Here is a 13,134-nt window from a genome sequence, read left to right as displayed (position 1 = left end):
GAGGAGTCTGAATTCTGAATTTTGTGTTCACTCAGGACGCTCTTTTTTCACTGGCTTGATTTGAGAATTTCATAGACTTATGCTAATCCTCCTCCTAACATAAAATAGCAACAAGTCTTAATCGATTGTAAGCAATAGAGACTGGACATGAGTTTTAAGTAATGATGAGCAGACCCTTGTGTTTTTGAGACAAGCTCAAACTTGCCACCTTTCTGATTCTGCTTTTCAAATTCTGTGATTATAGACCTGTACCACCTTGTAGGTTCAGGCCTGTAATCTTGACTAAGATTTTTTTTAAAGTTCCTTTTTTCAGGGAGAGAGGAGTATTATTTTGTATGTATATAGAAAGATGTTCATATGTAGGCAAATAAGGCAGTTTTGGTGATTTGTATTTATTGCCAGTCATTCTTTTCCATTCATAACAGCAAGATGTACATCATATATATTAAGACTCTCTAGAAAATGGTATATGCATGGTGAGTGTGTGTGTGTGTGTGTGTGTGTGCGTGTGCGTGTGCGTGTGCATGTGTCTATGTCTGTGATTGTGTGTGTGAATGGTTTATTGCAATAATTGGTTCGTTTCTTTCTGGAGGCCTATAGAAACCTGTTTTCTATTCTTTCTGCAAGTTATACAGTGAGGAAAGAGAGTGCTCTAACTCAGTGCTGTTCTGAGTGGCTGCATATTCGAACGCTATTACTATATGTTGCAGAGGCCTGGGAGCTAGGAACGCTGATGTCCACATTTACTGTCTATGTTCCAGTTCAAAAGGATAGATTTTACCCTTTCTGTACCTTTGCCTACCTCAGTGGACAATATATGTTCTCTGTGTATAATATATCTACTTGTGTTTGTGAGAATAATCTTTTCCCTCAGTTGACCAGTTCAAATGCTTGTCTTTCAAAGTGCATAGACTCCCAAAGACATAGTTTTACTATTAATTTAAACATTCGTTTACCCTGTCAAGTTGACATAACACTAATCATCACATCTCCCTAATGCTAGATGTGCAAAGGGGACTCCATTAAATAGGTATTGGCTATTATGTCTTGGCAACAGAACATATGCCATGGAAATTAATTTGGCAGAAGTGCTGTCCTATCTGCACAGAATTCCACGATGTTCTAAATGGCTCATCCACTCTCTTTTCCCTCGGCAAAAGGCAGTATGCTCTAAAACTAAGCCGATTCTTTGACATGTATTCTGTAACACAAACACAAGAGGCAAGGAAGAATCACAATTAACATAGTTACTGCAAAACAGCAGAAACTTTATGACTAAACTAGTCAAAGATCCTGGGCTTTGAAAGTATCATCTAGGACAATTTTTTGATTATAAGGCTTTTGTCTAAACTCTTTTCTCCTTCTACACTTCTTAAAACATGTAGAAAATATGTGAAACCAATGAGAACAGTTTCACTGGGATGCTAAATCAAATGGGTCATCATTATGAGAAGTAATTTCATTTGTATCAGGGAAATTCTTATGGAAAACAAATTAAAATCAAGATGGGTTCTGTGGTTCGAGCACATAGGAACTTGTCTGTATAGAACCAAAAGCGAAGATTTCATCCTATGAGTGTCCTGTAGCTATCACTCAGCTCCCTGCCACTGATAGGATGAGCATACCTATTTCAGCATGGGAACACACCACTCTTCTAAATCATAGGGTGTGATCATTTTCTTTTCATCTGCTGTCCTCAAACCTTTCTAGCTAATGTTTTGTGAGTTGCCCACCCAGTTTATCTTGGGCGTATTAATAGCAAGCACAATCTGTAAGGCAGTATCTTACTCTTTTCACTTTTAATGATGTGCTGCAGCTTGCTTAGCTCATCCTCCAAACTACCCTTGACCCAAAGAGAACTAGGGTAAAATATTGATCACGAAAGCTACAACACCAAATTTTTCTATTGCAACATCACTAAGGAATGGACATTAGGAAAAAAAAATAGCCAGAAGCTTTTAAGTTGTCAGAAAGGGCAAGATCCACATAGATAAATTATGACGCCTTCCTCTTTCCTTTTCCTTTCTTTTTTCTTTTCTTTCTTCCTTTCTATCTTTCTTCTTTTCTTTGAAAAAAAAAAGTTTTGGCAAAGTGTATACTCCTAAGTGTATCTGCGCTGTTCGGGTGAAACCTCGGATACTTTACAAAGCAGCATCCTGCTTTATGTGGGTTTTGTCTTACCTCCTATCATTTGTGTTTGGGAATATATCATAACTCATTCAGGTTTCTCAAGGCAAGTGTTTGTGTGCTTTAAACATCCTTTATTTGATTAATTATTTACAATGTGTATTTGTATTTTATTTAAACTGGATTTCATATTAAAGCAATGTTATGATGAAATTTCCTATTTAAATCCTCATATAGAAGAAATTTTCAGTATATTATTGGAACATTGAAATTTGTTGGAAAGAGTAATGAAATAAGCTGCTAATGTCAATGTATAGATTATACTTTTATTTTTAATAACATTAACTTATTTTGTAAGTTTTCTTATATGTCAAGAATAATTCTCAAAACTTTACATTATTTCATTTAATCTTTTAAAAACTAAGTTTATTATTATGACTATTTATATAGATGTCCACATAGAAAGTTAGTTCCAGTATAGCCAGGCCTACACAGAGAGACCTTGTCTTAAAATAAGTAAGTAAGTAAGTAAGTAAGTAAGTAAGTAAATGCATATATACATAAAACTAATTGAGCTTGAGAGGTGACTCTGTGGTTAAATATTCCATCTTCTCTTCCAGAGGACCAGGTTAGAGTCCTAGCACTCACATGTTCGTTAACATTAAACCAAAATAAAATGATTTTTAAAAAAAGAATGTTCAAACCTATGGTGAGTAAGTCTTTTTTAAAATAAGCATTTGGGATTTTATTTTTAAAATATCACAACCGTGAACATTGTTACAATAAAGGCCCTCTTGGTTCTCCATAATGATAGTGAGTGTGCTCAAAAGGGTTTCCACTGTTAAGTCTTAAACAACTATCTTTAAAAGGAAAACACAAAACAAAAAACCAAAAACTCAATACACTACCATATAACTTGTTTTAATGTTTCTTCACAAATGGTGAAAATACTGAGGTACAGACAGGGAATAATCATAATTTTGTGGTCAACATTATAAACATGGAATTATAAATTTAAAACATTTTTTGGTTTAAAAAATAAATCTGGTAGTCAATCGAGCTCTGCAGGTCTTTAATAGGGCCAATCTATGCTTTCCTGATGGTGCTTGCCTTTATCGATTTTCCAAGGTCCTCCTCCTCCTCCTCCTCTCTTCTTCATCATTTTTTTTATTTTTAGATATACATTTATATTCTTACACATATGTATACAATAAACTACCTATAGCAAGATGAACCAAGATACACCCAAAAATTATATAAATGTTGCATTTTTAGTGTTTTGGCTACTTGTTTTTGACAACCATGAAGAAAACATCTTTCCTATACATGAGGAAAGTAGAGACACGCGCTCTGGCCACTGAACTTAGATTACATCCCCATGGCAGAAAGGCCTTGCCAGGCTGCAGAGGAAGAGGTTACAGGTAGTACAGAAGAGACTTGATAGGTTCAGGTCTGCTCCTTCCTCCCATCGTTTCCATCAAAGGTCCAGGAGGCCCCCCAGGACCATCTCCTCTTCCTCCACCAAAGCCACCTTGCTCCATGCCATGGACACCTCAGAAGCCATCTTTGTCTGCACCTTTGCCACCTCTGAACATTCCTCCAGGATCGCCAGGGTCCATATGTGTACCTCTTTCTCCTCTCGTTACAACAGGGCCACCTCGACCTCTATCACCACCCAGAGATGGGGAGGGTGGAGGAAGGAAGCCCTCATGCTTAGGGGCCTTACACTGGTTGCACTCTGTTCTCCAGGCCAAGTTCTGGCTTCCACAGCCTGGGCCAGTCTCCAGCTCAGTGTCAGACATTTCCTCCCAGAGAGGGGTTCCCTCTTGAACCCCAGTGCTCTCTTGGAAGGAAGCCTCTTCTGTCTCCTCCACGGCCTCCCATGCTACCCACGCATCCTCCAGGACCTCCTGAACCACCGGGACCTCCTTGAAGTGGTGGCGTTCTCCCTCTGCCCTCATGAGGTGGCATGCTACCCCACATAATATTCACTGGAGGTGTCTTCCAGGCAAGAGAAACTTCAAGTTTGTTTCGTTGAAAATCTTTCCCATCAAACCATTCCATGGCAGCCTTGGCAGTTGGTGGATCTTTGTAGGGCACTGTGGCTTCACCTTTAGGCTTTCCTGTCTCCTTTTCCAGGTATGTGTGGACCATCGGTTTCCCAGTTCTCTTGTTCGTCTTGACAACACCACGCTGCCTGAAGAAGTCAGTCAGATCATCCAGAGTCACATAGTCATTTACATAAATTGCACTGCTGTCTGTCTTCATCAGGATCTATAGGGAGGCCTAGATCAAGAATCTGGTCCCTCATATGGATCTACCAGGCTTATTGAAGCCACTTGTTCTCCACTGCCCATTCTACGGAATCCCCCTCCTAGCCCACCTCTGCTCACGCCTCCTCGATCAAATCCCCCTCTTCCCCTGCCCCGGTTTATCAGCGCCACTCATGCCCTGGTTCTTCTTCCCTGGTCTGGAAAATCCTCCAGACCCCTGCAAATAAACATCCATGTTACTGGGGTGGTCCTCTCGGAATGGACTCTGCTGCCCGTAGCTGCTGCTATGTTGGCTATATTGGCTTGGAGCCTGGCTGTAGGATCCCGTCTGAGGGGGTTAACTAGTGGGAAGCTGCTGCCTTTAGCTGCTTTCTTGACCATTGCTACTTTGCTGTCCATAGATTCTCAGTTGCCCGTTAGGTGTTCTGCTGAGAGTAACCGCTCTGATCTTAACTAGTCAGCTGTAAAGAGGAGTGCCTGGTGGGAGAATAGGATGGAGGTGCGGTGACTGGCTGCATTGGGTAATTCCTCTGTCCATATCCTAGGGTAGGTTGGTTATAATTTCCTGTACCAGATTGAGGTTGACTAGTCTCAGAGAGCTTGTTACCATCCTATGGTCTTGTAGGTGCGGTGGCTGCTGGCTGCTGGCCATAAGCTGGGTAGGCAGACTGGGTGCCATAGGCAGACGGAGCTGCATATGAGGCCTAGGTTGTGGTGACTGTAGCAGTGGTGGTGTCATAAGCACTAGTGCCGTATACTTGGACAGGCTGGCTGTACGCCTATGAGCAATTGGTGTGGTATAACCAGTGGGAGGCTGTCCATAAGAAGTTGCATATGCAGTCTGCCTGTAGGTGGCAGTGGTCTGAGCCTGAGTATAGCTGACATCAGTAGGCTGTCCATAGTTTCCATAGCTTTGTTTCCCATATTCCAGAGTAGTCTGTGCATATCCTTGAGTTGTCTGGCCTGCAGCTTGGCTGTAGATACTTCTTCAAAGTTCAGATATATTTTGTTCTTTGTTTTTAATGCATCGATGCATATCCACCAACCAAGCCTATCAAATTGCAGTAAGATGAACTTCCTCTTCCATTGAGGCTACATAAGGCAATCCAGTAAGGGTAAATGGTCCCAAAGGCAAGGAAGAGAGGTAGAGGCAGCTCCTGCTCCAAATGTTAATAGTCCCACAAGAAGACCAAGGCACACAACTGTAACATATGCGCAAAGCCTAGGTCAATCCCGTATAGGCCCTCTGGTTGGTGGTCAGTTTCTGTGAGCCCCAATTGGCTCAGAGTTAGTTGATTCTGTGGGTTTTCTTATGGTGTAATTGACCACTCTGGATTTTGAAATGCTTCCTCTTCTTCTTCTGCCTGCCTAATGTTTGTCCATGCATCTCTGCATCTGTTTCCATTAGTTGCTTGGTGAAGCCTTTCTGATGACAATTGGACTAGATGCCAATTTCTCTCTCTCTCTCTCTCTCTCTCTCTCTCTCTCTCTCTCTCTATATATATATATATATATATATATATATATATATATATATAATTAAATTAGGAACCATTTAATTTATTTATTTTTGGTTCTATCATGGGTTGTGAGTATCTGTAATATCTAGACTCTGGCTCCTGGCCTTCTGGGAATTAACAAGGATGGGCTCCTTTTTGTGTTCTGAGTCTTAAGCTGGACCAGTCATTGGTTCGCCACTCCCACGGTTCTGCACCACCTTTACCCCAGCATAGTTCGTAAGCAAGGCAAATTGTAGGTCTAAGATTTTATGGCTGGGCTGATATTCTCATCCCTCCACTGATGTCTGGCCTGATTAAAGGAGATGACTGGTTCAGCATCTGTATCTTCCAATGATAGGAGTCTTTGCTAGGATCACTCTCATTGATTCCCAGAAGTTTCCAATTGCCCTAGGTTTCTAGATCATCCCAGAGATGCCCACATTCCAGTTCTCTCTCCCAGTTCTCTCTCTCTCTCTCTCTCTCTCTCTCTCTCTCTCTCTCTCGTTTCCATCCAAACCCCCAGTTCTTTCTCCCCATCCACCCATGATGTCTATTCTATTTCTTTTTCTTAGTGAATCTCCTATATTTCTACCTTTGAGCCCTCTTTGTTCCTTAGCTTCTTTGGATCTGTGAACTGTAGCATGGTCATTTTTTTTAGTGTTATGGCTAATATCCACTTATTAGTGAGTACATACCATGTTCATCTTCCTGGGTCTGGGTTACCTCATTCCTTTCTAGTGCTATCCTTTTGCCAGCAAATTTCTTGTCATTTTTTAAAGAACTAAATAATAATCCATTGTGTAAATGCAGTATTTTTTTAGAAATTCATTGTTCATTTAAGGAATATCTGCATTGTTTCCAGATTCTTGTTATTATGAATAAAGCTGATATGGACCTAGTTGAACAAGTGTTCTGTGGTATGCTGACGCATCCTTTGGTATAGCTGGGTCTCGATGTAGACCAATTCTCAATTTTCTAAGAAATAACCTTTTTTGGTGTCCAAAGAGGCTGTACAAGTTTCAACTCCCACCAGCAATGGAGGAGTGTTTCCCTTGCTCCACCTCCTTGCCAGCGTGAGCTGTTACTTGCGTCTTTGATCTTAGCCATTTTGACAGGTGTAAGATGAAAACCTCAGAGTTGTTTTGATTTGTATCCCTGATGGCTAATAATGTTGAGCATTTCTGTAAGTGCTTCTTGGCCATTTGAGATTCCTCTGTTGATAATTATTTGTTTAGATTAGGACTTCACTTTTTAATTGTATTAATTTGGTTTGCATATATCTAATTTTTGACATATATTTATATTTTATGTTTTCAAAATATTTTTTAATGAAAATTTATTAAAACATGCAACATAAATTATTGCCTAAAGTATGTTGGAATACTCTATCAATACCTCAGTCTACCTACTATAAGTTACCTTTTAGAAACAAATAAGCAAAACGTATGTTCTTAAATTCTATGTGTGGTAAACCTTTTTGATGAAGTTTTATCTTATTTTTTCTGGTATATTTGTTGGTGGATTCAGACTAAAGGTGTGCCTTACTACCTCCTAAATCCAGATTAAAAGTATATCTTCCTACTTCAAATTAAGTAAAAATCCCTCATAGGTATGTCCTCCATTTTTGGGTCTTAGATCCTTTCCGATGCAGTCAAGTTGACAACTGAGAATAGCCATCGCACTGTGTGTGCTATAGGGAGACAGAACTAGAGACTCAAGCCACCCGGAAGACCCAGAAGATTGCAAATGAATCCCAGATGTTAGACACTGAGTTATATACACTGTTGGAGTTTGGTTTTTCTTTCTTCAAATTGTGACTGTACCTGATTCTTCCCTCTTAAAGTAATAAATTATTAGTTTTATGGACAGGATTCCACTGTTGAAAGACTTTAAATTTTTAAGGCGATTTTGCATTTTGGAAATACTTTGAATTTTTAAAAACTTTTGATTGATTCTTTGTTAATTTCACATTATCATGCACCTTCCACCTTGCAGCCTCACCCCCTTCTCTCTCTCTCTCTCTCTCTCTCTCTCTCTCTCTCTCTCTCCCCGCACACACACGCACCTCACACACCTTACTGTGGAAGTAGTAGTGTGTCATGGTGTGTTATACAATATACATTTTCCCCAAACAGTTTTACTTGCAAATGTTCATTGCAATGAGTCATTGGTCTGGTTCAAAGATCTGCAGCTTTATATCTGTAGTACTGGCCCCTTCACATGCTCCAGCAGTTCTTAGATAGGATGGATGTTGGGGTAGGCCAACTCAAAAGCAGAGTTATGGGCCTAGATGGAAGCTGAGTTTGTCAGCCCACCAGCTTTCCTGTGCCCACGCCACCAGGGCCAGTCTCTGGCTTTGTTCAGGTGAGGGGCAGGGACAGCAGTCCAGGTCTCATGCTCTCAGGGCTGGCTCTCCAGAGTTCATGCCACCAGGACCAGTTCTACTGGAGACTAGAATTCTTTTTAAGGGTGTGGATTTCAAATGGTTTGGATTTGTAAAGTCTGTGAGACTTTTTAAACTTGTAAAATGTTTTCTATTGTGATGTCATTTTATGTGATCTTGGGGACAAACATAAAAAAAGGAAAGAAATGTTCTGGCTTCACAGAGATGTCTTTGTGTATCATGCTGACAAGGGATCAACTGTGCTTAATAGTTTGATGTCAACATGATACAAACTAAAATTATCTAAAAGGAGCGAACGTAGATTAAGGAAGTTATAAGATGGAGCTGTGGTGAGCCTGAATCAATGACTTTTGTATTTTTAATACTAATAATTATTATATACTTATACAATATATTTATTATAAATAATAAATTATTTCTTTTTAATATTTTCTTAATTAGTGATTGATGGGTGAGGACCTAGCCCATTGTGGGTGGTGCCATCCATGAGCTGGTCCTGAATTCTATTAAAAAAAACAAAAACAAAAAAAAGCAAACACAGAGTAATGCATAATAAGCAAGCCAGTAAGCAGCATCCCTGTGTGCCCTCTGCATCAGCTCCTCCCTCCCTACAGGCTCTATCATTGTTGGAGATCATTCTTTTTTAATGTTTTTCTTTTTTTATTTAAATAATTTATTCAGATCATATCCTGATTGTTATACCCTCACTTATCTCCCTGTTCTCACTCCCCCCTCCTTCCCTCTTTCACCCTATTCCCCTCCCCTAGGCCTATGACAGAAGGGAACCTCCTTCCCCACCATATGATTACAGCCTATCAGGTCTCCTCTGGATAGCCTGTTTCCCTTTCCGCTGGTACTGACTTCCTTAGATGATGAACAATGAATAAAAGTCTAAGCCAAGTAAATCTTTCCTTCATAAGTTGCTTTGGTAATGTGTGTTTTTAAAGCAATTACAAAAAGTCCAATCTAGTAAAAATGTAGAGATCAACGAACCATAAGAATTCCTGTCCCCAGTTAATATACATTTATAGCAAAACCCCTGATTTAAGATCTAGGGAACATGGCAGAAAATGGGGGAGAAATATCATGACAGCAAAAGGACTAGAATATCTACTCTGAAATCGTCTCTTTAAAAAGGAAAATAAAACAGAGGACAGGAAATAATGTAGTGTTGAGGAGGTTCTAGGACACAACTCAAAATCCAAAGTAAAAGTAATTCTACCAACCTTTCTAGTTAAGTGGCTTTGAATCAGGGTAGCAAAACAACGCTGTGCTACTCTGTGTATGAGAGTCACCATTATTTATGCTTCTGAAGTTTTATCTAAAGACATAATATATATTTAATTATATCTCATACAACAATCTCTAGTTATACTTATCTTTTTTTCCAATAGGATTACCTATTCTATAGTTACGCCACCATTTGGGCAAAAGCGTCCAAGTACAGCCTGAATATATGAATACAATTTGAATTGCCTCTTAGGATAAAAGAAGACAGAAAGCATCATTCCTTCTGAAGTTCTATTTTCAAGGTGTCCACAAGGGTGGAGAGCACAGCGAGTGTGAGGATGGATGTGCAGGGTTCAAAATGATAACACTGTCCAGATAATGTAGCAGTCCTGGTGGAAACGTACATGGATGGGCTGCATCTAAGATGTCCTATTATCTAATTCATACTGAAGTAGAAATTATGAAAAATGTATATACTTTTTGTGATTTTTAAAGCCAAAAGCTTTTCTTCTTAGTAAAATCTAGTTCATCATATTGCCAGTATTTAAATTATTCTACAATATATTCTTTAAAAATAACACCATAGAAATAGTGGGTTTTTTTTAGGCATAGCAGAGTAGTATCACTTATGAATTCCTAGCAATCGCGACAGCATGAACAAGACCTGCACAAGGTCAATCCAGACAAAACTCATAACAGGACAAGGACAGGATAGACAGGTAGTCTACACCTAGATGACTAAATACTGACAATTTACAGTTGCCAACAGTGGGAGAGTCTGTTTTTTAAAAAAGCATATCTCCTACTGGCCAACTACACTCTAGGGTTGTTCCTACCCTAAGAGTGTTGGGGCAGCCTCACAAGTTGAACTCCATGGCCTAAAATAAAGAGAGCTGGAGATCAAGAAGCTTTGTGGTGGGTAGGCTGGCAGGATGGATATGGAGAGAGTTAGGAAAGGAGGAAATGAACATGATTAAAATACATTGTTTGGAATTCTCAGAAGTAGTAAAATATTATTAAAGTGTATTAGAATGTTAACAATATTTTACTGAGATCCTTTCTAGAACAGCCTGTCTATTAACGGCTTAGTAGATTACAAATTTTGAAGATGATATAGAGAAAATGTTGCTGTAATCAAGGAAGGAAAAAGTGCTGAAGGTATGTGGAGCCTCATAATTAAACTGAAACTTACAGCTCAATTAAATGTAAGGATCGTTATGCATGAAGCATCAGCAAGTACCTAGAGACTAATAAAATGAACAGCTATTGATGTTAATAGGCAAAGGTAAGAGATAATATAGATTGGACCAAGCATTTCAAATGAAATGTGAATAATGTTTGGACAGGAATTCAGTACTCTAAATAATAACCCAGGAATTTATTCTTGGCACAAAAAAAAGCTATTTATTGTTTCAAATATATAAATTTCTGATTGTAAAACTCACCATGAACTTTCATTTTTATTTTGAGGAGATTTAAAGATGAGAAAAATCTCTCTCTCTCTCTCTCTCTCTCTCTCTCTCTCTCTCTCTCTCTCTCTCTCTCTCTGTGTGTGTGTGTGTGTGTGTATGTGTTTGTCTATTGCTTTACCGTTTGCTGTGTATATTATTTATCAGGTGGTATTGATGAATTCCATATAATATATGAAGATATAGATATATAAGAGAAATATTTATTTTTTCTTAATTTTCTGATTTTTGTTTCATTCTAATTTTCCTGTTTCTTTTCTTTCTTCCTATACCCTTTTACACAATTTGCATTATTTAAATTTCTTTGTATCCAACATAAATGTAAACAACTAAGATTATACAGTATCTTAAAGAAAACATAAGTTAGTGTCATTGAAATTTCCAAACCTAAGTATAATTTCAAATTTTATTCAAATGGTTCCATGGGTAAACAATTTCTAGACGTTTCTAAACACTGATTTTATTTGTAGTTTTAAGTGCTAATTAGATTAGCCAGTTTTAAATTTTCACAACAGTATCCATGTTACAGGAGGAATTTATTTAAAAGTAGAACGTTTGGTGTTTTAAGCTAATAATTGAGTATAACGCCATGGCACTTGGATGTGTGCTTGCTCTAATGACGGAGTTATATCTTGATTTCCTTTGGATAACATCTCATATTTTGTCATGATGCAGTAAGTTCAGAAGGCATGATTTTTTTCAAAGAGTGAAGTTTTCTCTACAGAAGTACATAGGTATACTAGGTGATTTCAAGAAGGACACAAGTCTTACATAGTATTCTAAATGTCATTTCTTAGTCTTCTACAGGACCATTGTAGCATTTGTGCATTTACTATCTGTTGTTGCAGAAGTCCTGGTGAGTTTTCTCTTTTTTCCTTCTGATGATACTTTACTGAATTATTTTAGAAAGCAAAAATAACCAAGCCTATGAAAATATGCTTTTGTATTTATTTCAACAGCATGGTCCATAATTGCATGTACAGCAGAGAGAGCTGTAAGATCATGTTATTTTCATGTTAAGGTTATTGTTATACATACAGATAACATATCTCACATGTTCTCCATGAATACTAGTGTCATTTTATAGCAAAGTCTCAGACATGGCTCATAATAGATGGCAGAATTCACAATACTCTAAGAACATATTATGTTTCAGGTTTTTATATTTTTCAGGTTATGTATTTATTGTGCATGTAAAAATTAATTTGTACATATATTTTATGAATGTCTGATAAAATCATCAAAGTGCTTAGTGCCTGACTATATGCAAATAATTTGTGTCCATTATAAATTTCACAAGTATATATTACATAAAATTTATAACATATTTTAAAGAATCCACTTTGCTGAAGGAAGAGCATCAATATATGTGAAGGATAAAGAAAATGAACATGAAAATGAAACTCATAGCCACCAATCTAAAACCTTCTGATATGGCTTTGATATTATAGTTCACATTGCTATCTAAAAATTGGGAAAACTTAAACTGGAGAAACAAGCTTATATTAAATTTCAAAACCCAGCTACTTAAAACATAGCAGCCTTTAAATAAATCTTTCAATTTCAATAGAATACTAACCATTTCTTAACTGTTATTAAGATGACTTCACTGGAACAGTGAGAATGGAAACATAAGAAATCCTAGCAGTAACAAGAATTATTTAGGCATTTCCAGAATTTTCCCTTATTACCATCTAATATTTTAAATTGGCATTTTGAAAGTCAGTACTCACCACACATTTGTGCATTTGTGACTATGGTAATTTTAATATACTGTTGAAGAGTTTTAGCACTTCTTTCAAATCTTGTTTTTGAACATTTCTTCAGTAAACAATATGTTTATGAATATCAAAATGCTATTATCTTACTTATTTAAGGGAAATGAGGCAGGAAAGGCACTCATAGATTATATGGAAGAATTTGTCATGATGAGTTAGTTTGTTAATCTAATGATATGCCTTTTATATTTAATAAAATACAATTTATATTTATTTTATAATTTTTCAGTAATTGACTTGACATTTTAAAGATACATAGTAATTTCCATTTTGAAAATCAAACAGATTAGTTATTTTAAGTAAATAATTGATAAATTTGATTGATTAAACAAATAATAAACATTTCCTATTAGT

At 37.4% G+C, this 13,134-nt stretch overlaps 1 pseudogene across 1 annotated transcript; it reads right to left on the bottom strand.

The window, feature by feature from the left end:
- Positions 1 to 3,542: 3,542 nt before the first annotated feature.
- On the bottom strand, positions 3,543 to 7,576 carry LOC311607312 (RNA-binding protein EWS-like; annotated as a pseudogene). Its single transcript has 3 exons — positions 7,482 to 7,576; positions 5,019 to 5,386; positions 3,543 to 4,877 (listed from the first exon to the last, which is right to left on the bottom strand). The product of its transcript is annotated as an RNA-binding protein EWS-like (transcript).
- Between the last annotated feature and the right edge of the window lie 5,558 nt (positions 7,577 to 13,134).

Source organism: Acomys minous (genome assembly GCF_964271855.1).
Source record: "Acomys minous genome assembly, chromosome: 10".
Lineage (NCBI taxonomy): Eukaryota > Metazoa > Chordata > Mammalia > Rodentia > Muridae > Acomys > Acomys minous.
This window is presented reverse-complemented; position numbering and strand designations above follow the sequence as displayed.